General features: G+C 37.8%; 1 protein-coding gene across 1 annotated transcript in view; it reads right to left on the minus strand.

Moving 5' to 3' along the window:
• RSU1 (Ras suppressor protein 1) overlaps positions 1 to 23,175 on the minus strand; it is a 305,614-nt gene that overhangs the window by 149,315 nt on the left and 133,124 nt on the right. The window lies entirely within an intron of this gene.

Here is a 23,175-nt window from a genome sequence, read left to right on the forward strand (position 1 = left end):
ACAATTCAGTGACAATGATTACATTCTCTAAATTGTATAGCCATTCTCACCCTCCTTTTTCATAATGTCTTCCCTCCACTAACATAAAATCACTGCCCCCTAAGTTTTTTGTCAAATCTTTTGAGTTGCTGTTGTCAATGTGATCCCAAATAGCCAGATCTTAAAAGAGCACATACGGCGCTCTGGTGGCACAGTGCCTAAGGCATTTGACTGCTAACCAGAAGGTTGGCAGTTCAAAAGATTTACCACCTCAGAAATCCAAAGGGGGTCACTAGGAGTCGGAATCGACTCTATGACAGTGAGTTTGGTTTGGTTTTGGTAAAAGTACATGGAAGTAGCAGTCAAGAAATCACATGACGTATTGCACTGAGCAAAGCTGCTGCAAAAGACCTCTACGTTCTAAAGTAAAGATATCACTTTGAGGACTAAGGTATACCTGACCAAAGCCAGGGCCTTTGCAAACCCCTCAGGTGTGATAGAAAGCTGGACAATACATCAGGAACAGGAACTGATGTCTTTGATTTAAGGTGTTGACAAAGAATACTGAATATACCATGGACTGCCAGAAGAAGGAACAAATTGGTCTTGGAAGTACAGCAGAATGCTCCTTAGAAGTGAGGATGGTGAGACTTTGTCACATGTACTTTGGACATGTTATGAGGAGGAACCAGTGCCTGGAGAAGGACATCATGTTTGGTCAAGTAGAGGGTGAGAGAAAAAGAATACCCTCAAAGAGACAGACTGACACAGTGGGTACAACAAGGAGCTCAAACAACAAGTGTGAGGACGGCAGAAGACTTCAGTGCAGTGAATTACTTGGTATGGCTTTTATAGCCTAGGCAGTGTAACTCCCACCATAGAACCATGCAAATAATGTGTGTAGAACTCTGATGTTGGGATTGGTTAGTTTTGTCACTATGTCAGGCTTATTCAAATGAGCCCTCCTAGAAGCAGAGAGGTGATCTCACTGCCTTCAAAAGAGAAGAGATGGAATGTGAAGTGGGGCGCATCCCTGGACATGAGATCTCTGAGCTGGATCTCCTTGGCTGAAAGAGACACCCTGGTGGAGAGACGTCTTAGTGGAGAGATGTGGCACTGGAACTGAGAGGCATGAGACAGAGTGGCAGGCTGATCTGGCCCACAGAAGCAGAGGCCAGGCAGAGAGGACAAGGGCCAGAGAGATGTGTCTGAGGGCACAGCAGAGGGGAGGGAGACTGTCTTGATTGAAGAACTGTATCCTCAGTACATTCCTGAACCTGATCTGTAGCCTGTTACTTCCCTAATAAACTCCATAATTGTGAGTATTGCCTGTGAGTCCTGTGTGGCAATTGCAACAAATTATCGAACCCAGCAGAGAAACAGTGAGTGCTGTGGGAGGGATGGCTGGTGTCAAAATTGGTAAAAGGCTAGAGGGTGGCAGTAAGTATGGTCTCATAGGAATAAGCCTTGGGCTGCAGATGTTGATTCTGTCTTCTTCTTGTGAAATGAGAGGTCAGAAGATGCTGCCCCCATGTCTTTTTAGCAAAGACCAAGCAGTGTTCTGTTCTGTAGTATACTGCACCACTATGACTAGGAACTGACTCGACAGCACCTAACAACAACAACAAAATAATATAATGCTCCAGGCAGATATTTTTATTAGTTATGCTGAAGTACTATTTGATTTTAAGAAGACTCAAGGGGTATTTCTGGCTTAAGGTTAAAAGATTATCTCAGGGCAATAGTTTCAGGGGTTCATCCAGCCCATATGCCTCCAGAAAATCAGAGTGAGCATTTTTAATAGTTTGCATTAATACAGACTTCTACTTCCCTAAAAGTCAAAATAGAAAGGGAATTTTTGAGAATTTTAGAGTTTTTTTTAAAAAAAGAACAAAATCTCATGTAATTATACATTGAACAAATCATTTTCTTTTCTTTTTTTTTTTTTTTTAAATGAGTAAAATTTCATTAAGTCAAGAGGGTTTAGGAAAATCACCAAGCAGAGATTATGGGATTTAAAAGCATCCCAGGTAAATTTTGATTATAGGAAAAGGAGGAAGAGGTTCAAGTCTTGTTAGGGGATCACAGACAACTTGTCAGGGGTGGGATAAGGGCAGTGGGTGCCAGGGCCAGGGGAGGTTGCTGAACAGAGCGCTGTCGTTGTTAACCACATCTACTGCCATCAAGTTAACACCAACTCATATCAACCCTACAAGACAGAATAGAATTGTCTATAGCATCTCCTAGGCTGTAAATTTTATGGAAGCAGATTGCCACATCTATTTCCCATGGAGCAGCTGATGGGTTGGAACTACCAACCTTTTGGTTAGTAACTGAGCACTTTAACCACTGCACCACCACAACATTGTAATAATTTTAATACCTTCCCATATGGCAACAACTTACCTTTTAAACTGCTAACCTCAAAAACAGTTGTTAAAAGAAGTATGGCAATTTTCAACCAACAGGACTAATACTGAAGTTGAAATGTTCATTATATTACTAGGCACTTGTTCATATGGAAGTATGGAATGAAATTAACTTTATTTTTTTATTTATATATAAATACTCTTGAATCCAATTTTATTAAAGGTTAAGCAAGGGATCAATCTACTACAGAGAAACTAAACTTAAGTTATATGTAAAAATGGCTTGTTTCAGCTTTGCTCCTCACTCTAGAGCTTATATTTTTATTACTTTGGTGCCCCCATTATATTCTCTGCAGAGGCTATGAGAGGGTGAGGGTGTAGCTATTATGTCATATAAAATAAGTGCTAAGATAATTAAGAATGTGAGTGACACAAATAGTAAGCTTAAGGAGTGTAACTTAATTTTCAGTATATTCAAAATTATTCATGCTCACACACACACACACACACACAAATCCAAATGTTTTTAGGTGACATGCTAATGATCCATTTTGATGACACTTATTTTCACTTGTTTTAAGTTTAACAATAATCTCTGAGATGTAAGATGCAATGAAAAGAAGCAGTATTTCCACACGGCCATGAATGTAAACACACACATGCATATACACACTCACCCTACTTCAGGGTCTGGAAAAGTGAACAAAGGTAAGAACAATATACTATCACAGGGAAAAACTGTAGTTAAAATATTAGAAAAAGAATGATCAACTTCTAATTTGATAGATAAATATATACATGTATATTCGATATAAGTGAAAAAAACAAATGAGCTTCCCCAAACTAATATAAACATTATACTATAGTTATATATATATATTAACTATATAGTCTTTAGTCTAGTGTTAATGCAAAGTCATCGATAGGACAAAGACATAATCTAATATATTCAAAAAATATAACAGTGAGACAAGAAAAAAGAAAGCAAAATAACTACATGTCTCAAGAACAAATGTCTACCCCATGCCCCAGGGATCTACTTATACAATTTAGTAGCCCTAAAATATAAAAAAAGCATTCACTATAAATAAGACAGCAAAAATTAAGGTCTACCACAATTCTGGATGTGGGTGAGGATGATGACATCATGAATTTCTTTCTAGTATTTTTGGAAAGCCAACTGTCTTGGGTTAAAAATATGAAATACTGCCACAGTAACAAATAACCAAAGAAGACAGTACTATGATACTCCACTCAAAGAAAAAAAACAATCAACACATACAAAATAGTTTTAATGTATGAGTGTGTTTCAGAAGCTCAATTTATTTACAAATGTTGTTGTTGTTGTTATGTGCCGTCGAGTCAAACCCGACTCATAGCGACCCCTCCTTGGGTTTCCAAGGCAGTATCACTACGGAAGTAGGATTGCCCAACCTTCCTTCCCCCAACCTTCCTTCCGAGGAGTGGCTGATGGGTTTGAACCACCAGCCGTCTGGTTAGCAGGCAAGTGTCTTAGCCACTATGCTACCAGAGCTCCCTTATTTTAGGGCTCACCCTACTTCAGGGTCTGGAAAAGTGAACAAAGGTAAGAACAATATACTATCACAGGGAAAAAGTGTAGTTAAAATATTAGAAAAAGAATGATCAACTTCTAATTATTTACAACTTCTAATTATTTACAAATAGAACCTTCAATTATCCAAGCCCTCTCTTGGCTCCAAGTACTGGCAGTTTTAAACAGCCCTTCTGATTACGACTGGTTTACTACAGCACTGTCAATCTTGAAATTCCCGCTTGCTACAGTAAATTCCCAAATTCCAGCCTATCTTGATATTCCTTACCATTATCAAAAAAATTAGTATCAAAAAAAAGGGGGGCAACAAAATTATTATCTCTTTAATGTCAAGAATTATTTTTAACAAAGCAATAACTTTAAGTAGCAAATAATTTCTACTTCAATGCAATTAATACATTATTCACATGTTGTTGTTGTTATTTGCCATCGAGTCTGACCCAATTCAAAGCAACCCCCCTCCTTGGGTTCCCGAGGCAGTATCACTCGGAAGTAGATCGCCCAACCTTCCTTCCTAGGAGCGGTCGGTGGGTTTGAACCGTAAGCCTTCTGGTTAGCAGTCAAGTGCCTTAGGCACTATCCCACCAGAGCTCCTCATTCACACATAGCATTTAATTTTCACGAGCTGAATACCTCAACAGGATGTCTACAAGGGAAAACATTTTGTTCTGGTAGTAATTTGACATTGGAGTCCCTGAGTAAAGCTAACAGTTAATACACTTGCCTGGTAATTGAAAAGTTTGAAGTTGGAGTCCACTCAGAGGTTCCTCAGAAAAAAGGCCTGATGATCTACTCCCAAAAAATCAGCTACTGAAAACCTATTGTGATGCACATGAGGTCATTATGAGTTGGAACTGACTCAATAACAACTGGTTTGTTTTATGTTTTTTCAAAAATTTGACGTTAATAAATCTGAACAAATGATGTCCTATAACCTACTGCTAATCAAGAATTAAGACCCATAGTCAATACTGTAGCATAGTGGCTAAGACACTTGCCTGCTAACCAGACGGCTGGCGGTTCAAACCCACCAGCCACTCCTCGGAAGGAAGGTTGGGCAATCCTACTTCCGTAGTGATACTGCCTGGGAAACCCAAGGAGGGGTCGCTATGAGTCGGGGCTGACTCGACGGCACATAATAACAACAACAGTCAATACTGTAAATTTAAAATACTAAATGATAAAATCTAACATATACAGACTAGACCCCATAAAGTGATCAGAATCATTGCTTAAATTTCTGAACAATTGTACTTTAAAAATGATTTCATCCCTGGTCATTCCCCAGATGATCTGACTCATTTTTCCAGTCATTTTTCATCAGACAATGTGTTTGCCACACCCAGTGGCTCACTTGCAATAACCCTAACATACCATAGCCTTTTTGCTCCTGTACCTGCCCCTGCCCAAATGCCCTCTCCCCTTTTTATCCTAAGAAACATCAACTTATTAAATGCCATCTATTCAGAGATCATGACATTGACAAGACTGGGAATTCCAGAGCACTTAACTGTACTTATGTGGCACCTGTACACAGACCAAAAAGCAGTCATTTGATCAGAACAATGGGAAACTGCATGCTTTAAAATCAGGAAAGGTAGTCTTTCACCAACTTATTCAATCCATGTGCAGAGCAAATAATCTAAGGAGGGAGACTATATGAAGAAGAATGTGGCATTATGATAGGAGGAAAATTCATTAATAACTTTCAATATTCATATGACACAATTTTGCTTGCTGAAACCAAAGAGGACTTGAAGCACCTACTGATGAAAATCAAAGATTATGGCCTTTAATATGGATTACATCTCAACATAAAGAAAACAGAAATCCTTACAACTGGACCAATAATCACATCACAATCAACAGGGAAAATATCAATGTTGTCAAGGATTTCATTTTACTTAGATCCACAATCAATAGCCAATGGAAGCAGCAGTCAAGAAATCAAACAACATACTGCACCAGGCAAATCTGCTGCAAAATAATTCTTTAAAATGTTCAAAAGTCAACATGTCCCTTTGAGGATTAAGGTGTGTTTGACCCAAGCCATTGTCTCTTCAATTGTCTTATATGCATGTGAAAGCTGGACAATGAATAAGGAAGACTGAAGAAATGATGCACTTGAATTATGGTATTGATGAATACTGAATATACCATGGACTGCCAGATGAACAAATATGGCTTGAAACAACACAGCCAGTATACTCCTAAAGAAGGGAGGATGGTGAGACTTCATTTCACATACTTTGAACACATTTTCAGTAGGGACTACTCCTTGGAGAAGGACATCATGCTTGGTTAAGTAAAGCATGAACAAAAGGGAGGAAGACCCTCAACAAGATAGACGGACACAGTGGCTGCAGTAATGGCGGAAACATGGTAATGACTGTGAGGATGACACAGGACAGGCAGTGTTTCATTCTGTTGTACCTAGGGCTGCTATGAGTTGGAACCTATTTGACAGCACCTAACAACAACAACAATATTCATGGAGGCCTGCTTTGACCTCTCCACTGAAATGTGGTCACCATTATTTTCTTTTTGTCCATCACAGGACTTATTTATTTCGCAGTACTTGTTACACTTTATAATTGTTTTGTTTGCTTTTTCTGATGGAGGGTTCTCTTTCTCCAACTCCATGGCAAGGTCCACGGAGGCAGAGGCAGTGATTTCACTGTGGTGCCTGGCACAAAAAAGGCACTCAGTAACTACTACCAAATGATCCATGAGAGCCCATTTCAAAGGACTCTTCTCTAAAGCGTTCTCCAAGCCTCTCTTATAGTACTGACTGCTCTGTCTATGCTCTTGCTACATGACATAAGGAACTATAACTAAACTTTCCATTTCAGTATCTTTCATTGAACAGTGAACTTGCTGACATGACCTTTGTTTCACTCATTTTTGTTTCCCTGGTGCCTTGCACAAAATTTGGGAACAACTTCTCAAATAATGAGGGCAGTTGTGGTTCAGTGGTAGAAATCTCGCCTTCCTCGTAGGAGATGCGAGTTCAATTCTTATCGATGGACCTCATGTATAATCACTACCTGTCTATCAGTGGAGGCTTGAATATTGCTAGGATGTTGAACAGGTTTCAGTGGAACTTCTAGACTAAGACTGACTAGAAGAAAAACCTGGTAATCTACGTCTGAAAATCAGCCAATCAAAATTCATATCCAATCTGTAACCATTGTGGGGATGGTGTAGGACTATGCAGCCTTTTCTGTCACATGGGATTGCTATGAGTCACGGCCAACTAGATGTCACCTAAGAACAACACGTCTCAGATGATTTGATCCCTCTAGGTGTTTTTTTTTTTTCCACGTATTTTTCCATCCCTAAGGATAAAGGATTTCCCTATTCATTTTCTTTCCCTCTCCCAATTCTTTCCCTCTTTTGCTTCTTCCCTCTCTCTTCCTTTTCAAAGAAAAATTAACAGAACAGTGAAAATGACATACTTTGATGTGTCTTAGGTTTAGGGAAAGTGATCAATATCTCTACAGTAGTACATAACCATTATGATATAAACAGATTGTTATCTAGAATATTTAGTATGATAAATTAACAAATAAACATACATGCTTCCAAAATGTATCTACAAACATAAATATCAAATAGAAATTAAATATGAAATAGAAATGTATAAAATCAATAAAGCACTACAGATTATAGGTGTCAATATAAAAAATATTTTAATATCTCACAATACAAGACACCATGCATAAACCTGATAAGAATGTTTAGGAAATAAAAAGTCCTATTAATTTTATAGTTAACTCAGGTAAGGCAGAAAATCCCCTTCCATTCTTGCTAAACATTTTTCTCATGTACTAGAGTTTTTCATATTAATATGTGTATTACACAGAAAATAAAAATAAATGACTCATAGCGAGCCCTCCTTGGGTTTCCAAGGTGCTATCTCTATGGAAGTAGACTGCCCAATCTTCCTTCCAAGGAGTGACTGGGTGGAAGTGGACCTCCAGCCTTCTGGTTAGCAATCAAATGCCTTAGGCACTATGCCACCAGAGCTCCCAAAGATGGCATCTCTCTCTCTGCACACAAGTGTGCACACACTCAAAATCCTAGATATCACATAGGTTTTTTTAGAAGTTATTTTCTATACCACTTTCAATTCAGTTTCTTAAGGGTTGAGTATCTGGAGCAGTACAAAGTCTAATCTGAATATATGCTTCTGGTTAAATGGTACTTATTCATTCAATAAACATTTGTTTAGTAACAGCTCTTGTCACAAAGATCAAGAAGAGATTGTCCTTAATGAGCTCATGGTCTAGTAGTCAAAATGATACACAAAAGAGAGATAAACAGAAAACAACAGGTGCTTGATCCAGAATGGAGATGGTGGGGCAAAGTCAGGAATGACTTCCTAGCAAAAGTGACATTCACCTTGATCTTAGTGAATAAGGCAGTCTCCAAGCAGAGGGGAAAATCACAGGAAGCAAAAAGCAAAGACCACAATGAAAACAAGAGGGATGGCAAGTAAGTCTGGAGAGGTAATCAAGGGCTTGCTAGATCAATAAAAGCCTCAAAAGTAACTCAGGTTTGATCTGTATCTGTACATGCTACTGAACAATGAAAACAGTAAAGGCATGAATGGTGATGTCACCAACTTAAATACAGAATTCAGGAAGAGGAACAAAATAAGTACAGTTTTAGGCATGTAAAATGCTAGCTGCCTATGGAATATGAAGAGGAAATATCCAACAAGCTGTTAAATAATCTGGAACATTAGGTGAGAAGACTAGCTGAAGTGGGAATATGGAGTTGGAACTCAAAATTAAAGTTAAGTGTCTTTAGGAAATGAATGTATGTAAAATTTATTATAGAAGAATCAAATAGACAATATTCTGGATGACAGAGGTGAGAAGCACTCAGGCTATCTAAAGCACTCACTATTTTCATTATGTAATTCAAATTACTTTATTTTTATGTATCATTTCATGTAATTTATTGTATAATTGGCAGAACTTGACCTAGGGGAGTAGAGTACATGGCAATTTAACTTCATTATTCTTACTGGCACTTTCAACTATGGGGACCACGGTTATATATGTTGTTGTTGTTGTTGTTATGTGCCCTTGAGTCGGGCCCGACTCATAGCGACCCCTCCTTGGGTTTCCAAGGCAGTATCGCTACGGAAGTAGATTGCCCAACCTTACTTCCAAGGAGTGGCTGGTGGGTTTGAACCACCAGCCTTCTGGTTAGCAGTCAAGTGCCTTAGGCTCTAGGCTACCAGAGCTCCCAGGTCTAAACTTTAGGAGGACAGACGTATTTTGATTGACAGAAGGAAAAGGATGCATGCATGAATAACGGTTAAATTTATCTTCAATTATATAACAATCAATATTTTTTCATCTTCTAGGTAAAATAAGTTCTCAAAAATGTTGCTGTCACTTTAAATCTTTAACCCATGGGTAATTTTTTGAAGAAATAGATTTCCTTTTAAAAGGAACAATTGTATCTTAGGGAGCTGCCATGTTGGCACCAAATTACACACCAGAACCAAAAAGCACCTCACCACAGTTCAATGAAGCATAAGAACAGGAGCTCTGACGGCAGTTTTCAGATGTTTTTTTATGATAAATGATAATAGTAAGCTCATACTCCAAGGCAGCATACAATAATTCTCCAATCCCTCATATTAAAAACCTATAAAAGAACATAAAGCTAGCCTCGTACTATAATTTACCCCCTCTGGTTAAAGCACTCTTCTGAGTTAACTGGCCTCAGAGAAGAATGAGACGTTTCAGCTAAGTTGGCAGGTATCAGGGCTAAAGCAGGACAGTAGAGGGAAAAGGCCTGTAAAAATAAACAAAAACAAAAACAAAAACGGTGAACTCAGAAGGGCAGAGAGCACAATACTGAAGTTATAAAAGTGAGGACAGACTGAGAACCAGTATTCCCATATCAGTAGATCTTTGTACTAATAGCTTTAGATTTTCAAAGCATGGATTCCTAAGATACCCAGGTTAATAAGATGAAACAAAAGATTCTTAAAATCTATTAAGAGAGAAGAAAAATTATTAAATAATTTCTTCAGTTAAACAAGTAAAAAGATACCACCTTGAACTACAAACTGTAAGAAACATTAGCTGAATACAAGAATACTGAGACCAGGACTTCTGGTAAGATGATGGAATAGGCAGAAAAGCTCTGTAGACCTTCTTCAACAAAAAAAAAAAAAAAAGAGAGAGAGAGAGAGAGAGAGAAACCAACTGACAGATATAGAAGATAATCCTGGAGCCCTAAGCTTTGAAAGGAAGTGTACAGAAGTGGATTAGGCACCAAGCAGTGGAAAAACCTGAATGAAAACAATGAGTACGGAGATGGTTGGAGCAGCGGACTGTCAGCTACTCTTGACAGGACCAACATCCTGAATATTTGTAAGTAGTGTTGTTGTTGTTGTTATGTGCCGTCGAGTCGGCCCCGACTCATAGCGACCCCTCCTTGGGTTTCCGAGGCAGTATCACTACCAAGTAGGATTGCCCAACCTTCCTTCCGAGGAGTGGCTGGTGGGTTTGAACCGCCAGCCGTCTAGTAGTGTTAGGACCTGAGAATTGACCTAAAGATCAGCCCTGGTCGCCAAGGGCTGCAGGAACAATTGTGCTGGTGGCCTATGACTAGGAAGGAAAACAGCAAGGAGGGATACAATCTGAGCTGTGGACTTTCAATTGTCCAAAGAGTGCAACTATTTTGATTGTTTACACACAGCTCTCATTTTTGATAATTAAAGTGACTGAGGGCACAGCCATTTTGAAGGTTTACAAGCTGTAGCCATTTTGGATATTTAAAGTGACCGAGGGCACAGCCTTTTTGAATGTTTACAAGCAGTGGCAATTAAGGACTTTAAAGTGACAGCATTCTCATTTGGATTCCAGAGACCTAAGAGTAGGCTCTGTTTGCCAAGGATGGCAGGGACATACAGGAGGCAGACAATGGGAAAGAAGACAAGTGGTGAGTATATTAGTGCTGCCAACCAGTGAATAGAGGAGCATAGCACAGTACCCTTCTTACATAGACACCATCTAAACAAAACAGGGAAAATGAAAATCATGGGCAAGTCACTCCAATAATCAATTAAATATAAACACAAAAACGTCACAATGCCTCAGAAACAACACAGCATCACAGTCCACACAAAGAAGCAAGATAAACCAGGAGAAACAAGGGACCAGCATACAGACCCAAAACACACCCCTGAGAGAGCAGCAGCATTAGGACTCCCTGATAAGGAATTCAAAAGAATTATATTTAGGTACCTTCAATGAACTGAGAGACGAATCAAGGAAAACACTGACAAAATTGAGGAAAACACAGAGAAAACCCTAGAACCATCTCAAAGGATAATACAAGAACAAAATGATAAAATAAGTGAAAAATTAGAAATGACACAAAATCTACAGACAGAAATCCAGAAGATTAATATTAAACTTTCAGAAATATGTAACTCATTGAACAGGCAAAGGAGTAGAATTGAATCAATGGAAGACAGAATTAGTGAAATTGAAGGCAAATATCTCAATACTTCTTTGGAAAGGGAACAATCAGAAAAAAGATCAAAACGAAATGAAGAAAGCCTAAGGTTCATGTGGGATACCATCAAAAGGAATAACCTACATGGAATCGGAATTCCAGAACAAGAAGAAACATATAAAACCACAGAAAAAATTGTTGAAGATTTGTTGGAAGAGAATTTTCCCAGTATGATGTAAATGAGAATATATCCATTCAAGAAGTCCAACAAACCTCAAACAGGATAGACCCCAAAATCAAATCACCAAGACACATCATCAAACTCACCAAAACCAAAGAAAAAGAAAGAATTCTGAAAGCAGTATGGAAAAATGAAAAGGTACCTACAAAGGGCAACCAATAAGACTAAGCTCAGATTTCTCAGCAGAAACCATGCAGGCAAGAAGACAATGGGATGGTATATATCGTACCCTGAAAGAGAAAAATTTCCAACCAAGAATTATATACCCAGCAAAACTGTCCCTCAAATATGATGGTGAAATTAGGACATTTCTAGATAAATTAAGGGAATTTGTTAAAACCAGAGCAACATTACAAGAGATGCTAAAGGGAGTCTTTTGGACACAGAACCAACAACAAACAACAACTGACTATTAACACACATGACGACGTAACCCAAACACCAACTCAGTTGTTGAAGCATCCAAAGTAAATAAGCCTACAAGACTGTAAACAGGGAACCAGAACATCAACTGACAAATAACGACAACTACAAACCAAAAATAGGAAAAAAAAAAAACTGTGCAGTTACAGAACTTCTAAATGGTAGGGAAGTCAAGACAATTATAAGATAGAATGGACTGTTTTAAACTTGGGAAGAAATTATAAATCACTGGGTAACCTCAAAGGAAAATGATAAACTTTCACATCAAAATAAATAAAAGAATCAGTACAAATATTTAGCAAATACTAAAAAATAGCAACAGAGGAAGTGATGATTCATAAACAAAACAAACTCAGCACAGAAAATTACATGGAACAAAGAAATCAACACCACAAAAAAGTACATAACAAAATGACAGCAACAAATTCATATTTGTTGATAATTACATATCTGACAAGGGACTTATCTCTAAAATTTATAGAAAACTCCAATACCTCAATAACAAAAAGATTAACAATCCAACTAAAAAATGGGCAGAAGACATGAATGGATACTTTACCAAAGAGGATATTCAGACAGCCAGCAAATACATGACGAAATGCTCATGATCATTAGCCATCAGAGAGATGCAAATCAAGACAACAATGAGATACCATCTCACCCCAGCACTAATAGTAAAGTTCAACAAGACAGAAAATGGTTGGTGCTGGCAAGGATGTGGATAGATTGGGACTTACATACACTGCTGGTGGGACGGTAAATGATACAACCACTGTAGAAAACAGTATGGCAATTCCTTAAAAAGCTGGAATTAGAAATGTCATTTGACTCAGTAATCTCATTACTAGGTATATATCCTAGAGAAGCGAGAGCCAGGACAGGAACAGATACATGCACACCCATGTTCATCACAGCACTATTTACAATAGCAAAAAAGATGGAAACAACCTAGGTGCTCATCAACAGAAGAATGGATAACAAAACATGGTACATGCACACAATGGAATACTATGCAACACTAAAGAATAATGTAGAATCTGCAAAACACCATGTAGAACGGAAACTTGGAGGACATTATGCTCAGCGGAAGAAGTCAATCACAGAAGGACAAACACAGTATTATTTCATTATTGTAAAAAGTCAAGGAAAGGTTTATATATGGAAGGAAACTTTACTTGTTGGTTCCACGTAACATGGATAAACTTGGAGGACATTATGCTCAATGGAAGAAGTCAATCACAGAAGGACAAACACAGTTATTATTTCATTATTGTAAAAAGTCAAGGAAAGGTTTATATATGGAAGGAAACTTTATTTGTTGGTTATCAGGGGTGGCAGGGGAGGGAAGGGGACATTGTGAAAAAAAAAATGCATTGACACATGTCACCTGAGTTTTGTGTTTTACTGTACATAAATTCTATTTCAATAAAATGCATTAAAAAAGAATATTGAGACCAAAATGAGAGAGAACATTGGTAGTTGACATATGTTGTTGTTGTAATTAGGTCCCGTTGAGTTGATTTCAACAAATAACAATGCCATGTGACAGAGTAAAACTGTCCCCACAGAGTTTTCTAGACAGCAATCTTTATGGGAGCAGGTCACCAGATCTTTCTCACATAGAGCTGGTGGATGAGCTTGGACCATCAACCTTTAAGTTAGCAACCAAGTGGTTAACTGTTTTATCACCAGGACTCCATTAGTTGACATACAGCTTTGCAGAATTCAAATACAATATAGAATTTTATAACAGTCCTAAGACCTCCACCAAATGGTTGTTGGTTGAAGTGCTAAGATCTAAGTTCACCTAGAAGAAAACAGGGATTAGTGAATATCCTCAGAGAAACCCAGTTCCACAGCACATAAAAGAGTTGAAGGGATGAACATTTACTGTCTGACAGAAGGGAAGTGACAGGAATGAGGAAGAGGATGTAGTGCTCACAAAGCACCACACTGAGAGCCTCTAATTTTACTGCTGGCCCCAAAGTGAGGAATGCCTGAAAAGTGAGGGGGATGTTGCTGAGGCAAATATGAGAATTGGGGCCAAAGCATAAATAATTCATATCGTGGCAGCAGAAAATGAAGGAAATACAGCTATATGCAACACTGTGAATAAATCTCAAAACATAATGTCAAGCGAAAGAAGTCAAAATACATACACAATCATTCTATTTATATAATATTCAAAATCAGCAAAGCTAAATAATAGTATTAGTAGTAACCTTTGGACAGAAAGGTAATAATAATTGGAATGAGGCTTGAGAAGGACTTTTAAGATTCTGGTGGTATTCTATCTTTTTACTTTTATCATTACCTGAGGATTTGTATTTTGATACTTTCCTGAGTTGTAAGCTTGCAGCATATGCCCTTTTCTATATGTATGTTATGCTTTAATAAATATAGTGAGGAAGGGAGAGAGAAAAGAAATAATCCTGTTGGCATTGTAATGGAAAAAGCAAATCACTCAGTAAGCAGAAAATCAGATTGTCCTCTGATATCTTTTAACAACATTAATGTCAAATTGGGAGCTCTGGTGGCATAGTGCCTAAGGCACTTGACTGCTTACCAGAAGGCTGGTGGTTCAAACCCACCAGCCACTCCTCAGAAGGAAGGTTGGGTAATCTACCTCTGTAGGGATACTGTCTCAGAAACCCAAGGAGGGGTCACTACGAGTCGGGTCTTACTTGATGGCACATAACAACAATGTCAAAATACAATGTCTACAAAGTCCTAAAGAAAGAAAAACTGATTTCTTTTCAAGATTTTCATACCCAGAAAAATTATCTATTAAACAAGAAAGGAAAAACAGTCTAAAAAATGCAAGAACTCAAAATATAGAGCAAATTAGTCTTATTTGCAGGAGGTGGGGAGACCACTTAACTATTACATTTGGCCACTAAAGCAATAAATCAAAAGCTATCAATTTATTTCAAAAAATGTAGCAAAAAATGTAGTTTTACCCAGACAACTATACAACGCTAAGAGTGAACCCTGATGTTAACTATGGACTTTAGTTATTAATAATGTACCAACGCAGGTTCATCAATTGCAACAAATATACTACACTAACACACTGATGGGAAGACCCTCAAGAAGACGGACTGACACAGTGGCTGTAATAATCGGCTCAAGCAGAGCAATGATGGTAAGGATGGCACAGGACCTGACAATGTTTTATTCTGTTGTATGTAGGTTACTGTGAGTCAGAATTCATCCAACACCTAACAACTAAAAACTACAACAACAACACAAGATGTTAATAACAGGAGAAAAAGTGTAGGGAGGGGAGGGGGAATATGGGTACTCGCTGCACTTTCTGTGCATTATTTCTATGAACCTAAAACTGCTCCAAAAATATAAAGTATATTTTAAAACTGTGGATTCATATCTATCTATATATGTGTATGTATCTATCTCCTCTCACTATCATTTTTATTTTCATTTCAGAGTAATCTTTAGGAATTAATACTTTAATATTTCTTGGACAGAAGTAGTAAAACTTCACTAATTTCTTTATATGATTTCCCTCTTAAATTCAAGTAAATTTCACTACTGAAAAAATAGTATGCCTCTTTATCAGTATAGCTATTTTTATTTATCAGTAATGTCCCCTTTGACCCCTTCTGTCTGTGTCTGAGAGAGATCTTGAATAACAGACACCATCACATAATTTCAAGGTGGTAAAACTTTGAGAGAATTTTTTGAGCTTTTTGAATGCTTTAATTTTTTTGGCAAAAAATAAAAAGGAAATTATTTTCATAATATCAGTATAAAATTTTTCCCAAATTCAATTATTTGGTACAAATAAAAGTTCTCCCTTCCTTTTTCTCACCCTCTCTATACGCTGTCCCAAATCTGCAAACATAAATATACCTGAAAGTAAACCTCACTATCTACTCTCTGTGCTCACTAGATGAACAGAGCTACTAAGTTCAAAAAAGTTCAAGTACTTAATGAAAACACAGGATAAACTACTCCATAATGAAATGCATATGATTTGATTATTTTATAAACAAGATGACATGCTACTAAACTTTTTCTTTTAATCAAAACCAACACTCTGAACTCCAGAACATTTTCTCTAACAATGTGCCTGGTGTTAATGAGAGAAGAATTTCAAGTTACTAATTAATGTACATCTTTCACAACACAAGCTGCCAGTTGGTGGTTTTTGCAGAGACACCCACTAGTAAAGGAACTGAATGCTACCCTCTCACCTGCACTGACAGCTACTGACTTTAGAGTCAGCTCACCTGGGCAGGAAGTGGGACAATGTTCTGCTTGGATGCGTCTTTTGTTATAATTACATGTAGTAGGTAACATGAATGGATACAAATCCTTCCAAAGAACTGTATTCAACTTTTACATTCAATTGAAACACAAACACTATACCTTAAGATAACTATGTGCTTTGTCCAATTCAGAATCATATTAAAGGCCAATTAAAGTTCCAAACCACCACCTGTCTGACAGTTTATGGTACTGTGGTAGCTTGCATTTACTGATACTGGAAGCTATGCCAGCAGAATTTCAAATAGCAGCAGGGTCACTCATGGTGCCAGGTTTCAGCAGAGTTTCCAGACAAAGAAAGATGAGGAAGGCCTGGTGATCTATGTCTGAAAATTAGCCAATGAAAACCTTAGGAATCAGAACAGAATAGCATCTGATATGGTGCTGGAAGATGAGCCTCCTAGGATGGCTTGTTGTTGTTAGTTGCCATTGAGGATTAGTGATTCATGGCAGCTCAACATGTAACAGAATAAATGCTGCTGGGTTCTATGCCATGTCCATGAACACTGGTATGTTTGAGTGCACTGTTGTGGCTATTGTATTCATCCATCTCATCGAGGATCTCCTTTGTTTCTGCTGACCCTCTATCAAACATGATGTTCCTTTTCTAGCAAATGGTCTTTCCTGATGACATCCTAGATTGGAAGACACCTAAAATACACAGTGGCATAGACTCAACATTGAAGACAGATTAGGACTGGGCAAAATTCTGTTCTGTTGGAGGGAACTAACAACAAAGTTCAGAAAAGCCAGCAGGAAGTTTAGAACTTGGTTTACTTAGAAACAGCAGAAGGCTGTTCAATCCTGGACAGCAAATACAAATAAATAAATCTAGCAGTAGATGCAAAGTAATACTGATCATGCAATAGTAGAGACTGAATTCGGTATTTCATATCTCTAAAAACATACATGGTGCAACCATTAAGTGCTCAGATACTAATCAAAAGACTAGCAGTTCAAATCAACCCAGCGGCTCATGGCCCAAAGGCCTGGAGATCTGCTCCCATAGAGATTACACCTAGGAAAGCCCTATGAAGCAGTTCTACTGTCACATGGGGTCGCTGTGAGTTAAAAATGACTTGACTGCACCTTACAAGAACAATGAAAATATACTAAGTGTCCAACTCAGACTACTTTTTTTGGCATAAAATTCCCAAGCCTCATAAGGAATGCTTTCAGCATTTTTCTCCCCAGATCTATACTATGAACCAAACCTTGAAATTTCCAGTGGTGCAATGAGTAAACACTAGCAGTAAAGCGATAAAATAAGAAAAATGTTAAAACAATGTTCAAGATGCCACTAGCCAAACAGCATCTTGTTAATGACTTCTACTTTTAGATGACAAGTCGAGCTATTTAAACAACCAAATTTCACTGCACACATCCTTCAGGAACAGGTACCAAGGCAACCAAGCTGATGCCAGGGTGTGGGTAGCTGTGGGAACTAGGGGAGGAAGAACACACTGATACACTGATAAGAATCCAAAACACCATCACAAAGTGAAAAAAATTATCTGAAGAAACTAAAAACTGGACTTAATTCAACATCCATCTGGCATTCCTGAAAAAGAAAAAAATAACTTTGGACTCCTTGTCTTCAAAAAGTTTTATGTTTCAAAACTACAAGTAAAGAGGATTCTAATCCTCCAGATTATTTTAAAGAGATTTGGTGATATTTCTGGTCATGACATCTTTACTTGATTGCCTAGGTATGGAATAACAAGCTCGTAGTCAACTTCTGTTGGAGGAGCTAAACAAATGACATTGCTGCTGTCAAAATACGTCATAAGAGACTCATATTTCAAAATAGTTTTGTGCCAAAAACTATTAATCATAATATCAATATATAGAATCAGGGACGCCAGCAATATAAGCTTCATTTCTCCCCAGTACGAATAATGAAAATTTTTCATACATTCACCTACACCCTTCATCAAACCCAGACAAAAACCCCAGTGAATTAGGATCCAGAAGTCAAGGACTACCGTGGAGAAAACCTGATAGATTACAGAATCTGAAGGATGAAAAGTAGGCCCACTAAGAAGTGAGAGAAAGCAATGCTTTTCACAAAGGAAACTGACTGATGGAGCTATGTATGCCGAGCTGAATAAGAGCTCCCAAACTCTGGAGACTGTGAATGTTACCTTCTATGGCCACAGAAGGAGCTTTGTTGTAGTGTCTAAGACATATGACTACTAGCCAGAAGGATGACTTACAGATGTAATTAAATTAAAATTTTGAGATAGGATTATCTGGGTAGGTCTGAAGTCATCTCCAGGACCAGTTGATAATGAGTCAATTCTGACTCGTGTGAAGCCGTTTGTCAGAGTAGAACAGTGCTCCATAGGGCTTTCAATATCACCAGGGCTTTCCCTTGAGATGCCTCCGAGTGGACTCAAACCTCCAATCTTTCAGTTAATGCCCAAGCACCTTAACCAACTGCACCCCCAAGGACTCATGTGTAATTACATTATATCCTTATATCTAGAGCACAGGAGGGTCAGGGTCAGAAAGGTGATGTGATGATGGAAGTAGAGACTGAAATTATGCACTTAAACATAGAAGAAGCAGTCAAAGTCACAAGGAAATGGATTCTCCCCTAGAGCCTCTAGAAAGAATTTTGACTTTGGCCCAGTGGAACTGATTTTGAATTTCTGACCTCCAGAACGGTAAGAAAATAAATTTGTGTTCTTTTAAGCCAGTAAATTTAGAGTTTTCTGTTATAGCAACATTAGGAAACTATGCAAAAAACAGTCTGGGTGTTTAACTACAATAGTTCTTTCAGTTACTCACAATGTCATCTTATTTAATTTAGTTACTTTTTCAAGGCCTTGGTATCAGCATAAGGTATCTATGACAGTTGTTCCCTCCTGTTAACAAAGTAAGAGTAATATGAAGTATTTTAACCTCTGGCATAAAAAAACTTCAAATTAGTATGTTTAATACTTGTTATTGTTAGGTATCATCAGTAGGTTTTGACTCATTCCCACGTACAACAGGACAAAACATTGCCCGTCCGGCCCTGCACCATCCTCACAATCACTGCCATGTTCGAGCCCACTGCTGCAGCCACTGTGTCAATCTGTGCCATTGAGGGTCTTCCTCTTTTTTGCCGATCCACAAATTTTACCAAGCATGATGTCTTTCCTAAGGACTGGTCGCTCCTGATAACATGTCCAAAATATGTGAGATAAAGTCTCACCATCCTTGCTTCTAAGGAGCATTCTGGCTGTACTTTTACCAAGACATTTTTCTTAGTTTTTCTGGCAGTCCATATTCAATATTCTTTGCCAACACCATAATTCAAAGGCATTAATCCTCCTTCAGTCTTTAGTATTCACTCTCCAGCTTTCGCATGCACGAGGTAATTGAAAAGACCAGGGCTTGGGTCACATACAACCTAGTCTTCAAAGTGGCATCTTTGCTTTTTAACACTTTCAAGAGGTCTTTTGCAGCAGATTTCCCCAATGTAATATGCTGTTTTATTTCTTGACTGCTGCTTCCATGGATACTGAGTGAAATGAAATGAAATCCTCAGCAATTTTCATCTTTTCTTCACTTATTGGTCCAGTTGTAAGGATTTTTTTTTTTTTTTTTCTATGTAAAGAGCTCTGGTAGCGTAGTGCCTAAGGCACTTGACTGCTAACCAGAAGGCTGATGGTTCAAACCCACCAGCCACTCCTCGGAAGGAAGATGGGGCAATCTACTTCCGCAGTGATACTGCCTCAGAAACCCAAGGAGGGGTCACTATGAGTCGGGTCCGACTTGACAGCACCTAACAACAACAATATGTTAAGGTGCAATCCATCCTGAAGGCTGTAGTCTTTGATCTTCATCAGTAAGTGCTTCAAGTCTTCTTTGGTTTTAGCAATAAGGCTGGGCCATCTGCATACCACAGGTTGTTAATGAATCTTCCTCCAATCCTGATATCCCGTTGTTTATATAGTTCAGCTTCTCAAATTATTTGCTCAACATACAGATTGAAAGAATAAACCCTGATACATGTTTCCTGATTTTAAACCACGCAGTACCCCCTTGTTCTGTTTGAATGACTGCCTCTTGAGGACAGTTAAAAGTTCTAGAACTCCCATCCTTTGCAATGTTATCCATAATTCGGTATGAGCCACACAGTTGAATGGTTTTGCTTAGTCAATAAAAGATAAACATCTTAATTGTATTCTCTGCTTTCAACCAAGATTCATATGACATCAGCAATGTTCTCTCCCATCCTGTGTCCTCTTCTGAATCTGGTTTTAATTTCTGGAAGTTTCCTGCAATTGGTTCTGAATTATCTTCAGTAAAATTTTACTTGTGTGTGATATTAATGATATTGCCCAATAACTTCTGCATTCTGTTGGATCACTTTTCTTTGGAATGGACACAAATATGGATCTCTTCCAACTGTGCGGCCAGGTAGCTGTCTTCCAAATTTCTTGACACAGATGAGTGAATGCTTCTAGCATTGTATCCATTTGTCAAAAAAACTCAATTGGTATGCCATTAATTCCTGGAGCCTTATTATTCACCAATGTGTCTAGTGCAGCTTGAACGTCTTCCATCGATACCATTGGTTCTTGATCGTATGTTACCTCTTGAAATGGTTGACTATCAGCAATTCTTTTTGGTACAGTGACTCAGTGTATTCCTCCATCTTTTTTTGATACTTCCTGAACTGTTCAAACGAAGCACTTTAACCACTGTGCCACTAGGTCTACTTATGAGTGGGGAACAGAAATGCAAAGAAATAAGTGACACAGAGCTAGTCTTTCTCTGGTCTTCTAGCCTTTATATGCCCAACCTGAGTGGCCAGGTGCTTGGACTTTTTCTTTTTAAACCTCTAACTAAAATGCTGTATGGCTCACGGAAGTAAACTAATACATTAGAAGCCAGGTGGGGGCTAATAGAAGTTTAACAGAAGAAAGTCCATTTTATGGGTCTGATAAGGTAGTATGTTGTACTATTGATAATAATGTTTTATAATTTTGTTTCTTATAGAAGATACATGAGAAAGCCTGGTAAATATCAGCTAAAACAATTCAGACCTACAGAATGGTGAGCAAAGAAAATTATTTTGTTTTCATTCACTAAGTTTTAGGACAGTTGGTTGTACAACAAAAGCTAACTTGATACAGTTTATAAAGCTAACACAAACACCTTAAGCATTGGAGGGGGGGAGATAAAAATCTCTTCCAGTCCCACCAAAGACATTAATCATATTTTGACTAATTTATCTCTGTGTTGTTGCTGCTATGTGCCATCGAGTCGGACCCGACTCATAGCAACCCCTCCTTGAGTTAACGAGGCAGTACCACTATGGAAGTAGATTGCCCTATCTTCCTTCCAAGGAGTGGCTGGTGGATTTGACCGCCAGCCTTCTGGTTAGCAGTCAAGTACCTTAGCCACTATGCTACCAGAGCTCTCAATTATCTTTATACATATGTAATTATTCTCTATAATTTGAATCACACTATGAACACAACCTTAAATTATGCTGTTGCAAGCATTTCTCATGTTATTTTATATTCCATAATCTACCAGTTTATTAAATCACTGGATTTTGAGGTGGTTTCAAAATTTTCACTATTAAATACAATGCTGCAACAAAACTCACTTGTACAAATCTTTGTCTGAGGTCATGATTATTTCCTCAGGATAAATTCCCAGAAAGGAACACACTGCAACAAAGGGTAGGAAGTTTTTAGGGAGCCTGATATGTGGCTAAAATACTATCTAGTAAAATTATCATGATGTTGTTTATTTGTCTAGTTGTGGAGATTTTTTTTTTTTTTTTATGCTGAAGGTAGTAGTCTTTGATCTTCATCAGTAAGTGCTTCAAGTCTTCTTTGCTTTCAGCAATAAGGTTGTGTCATCTGCATACCCATTTATAATAGAACAGCATGGTATGAAAATGTTCATTTAATCAAACATTCACCATCATCTCATATTATTTTCTAGAATCTTTGTTAACTGGCATACTGAAAATGGTATTTTAATGTGCATTTTCTTTGACTGCTAGTAAGTTTGATAATTTCTTTCATATGTTTGGCTATCTTCTTTTGTGAAATACCTGTTCTTGAGGTATTTTTCTACTGAGGTATGAAAACTAGTTCTTGCATTCATCTCTAACACCTTTGAAAGTTAAGAGAAGCTGATATTGTGGATGGTTATATACAAGTGGTTACAAACAAATGTACCTCATTTTATTGAACTTTGCCTTACTGTGCTTGGCCTTATTGGGCTTTGCAGATAGTTTTTTTTTTTTTTTTTTTTTTTTAAACAAATGGAAGGTTTGTAGCAACCCTGCATTAAGCAATTCTACCAGAGCCATTTTTCCAACAGCATGTGCTCAATCCACAATTCTGTGCTACATTTTGGTAATTCTCACAATATTTCAAACTTTTTCATAATGCCATTGCACACTTAATAGACTACAGAAGAGTGTAAACATACATGCATTGGGAGACCAAAAGTTTTGTATGACTCACTTTATTGTGATATGCACTTTATTACAGTGGTCTGAAACTGAACCTACAATATCTCGGAGGTATGCCTATATATACGCTTTCTGCTAGAGAAAACCTATAGCTTGTGTTAGCTTCCTGGAGGAGTCCATGATTTAATATACTCCGAGAACAACTGGGTTAAATGGAAGTATTGTATTAGCAAGTTCCATCACTGTGATGCCTCAAAGTGGTCCAATCAATTGCGAAATGACGAATTGAACGAAAGGCAGAAATTTTGATGAGTGCTGAAAGGAGGTGAAAGGTATGGAGCTTTTTACAGTAAATGATTTGCCCTTTGATCCTGAT

Source organism: Orycteropus afer, unplaced genomic scaffold (genome assembly GCF_000298275.1).
Source record: "Orycteropus afer afer isolate SDZICR_OR568_19922 unplaced genomic scaffold, OryAfe1.0 scaffold00035, whole genome shotgun sequence".
Classification (NCBI taxonomy): Eukaryota; Metazoa; Chordata; class Mammalia; order Tubulidentata; family Orycteropodidae; genus Orycteropus; species Orycteropus afer.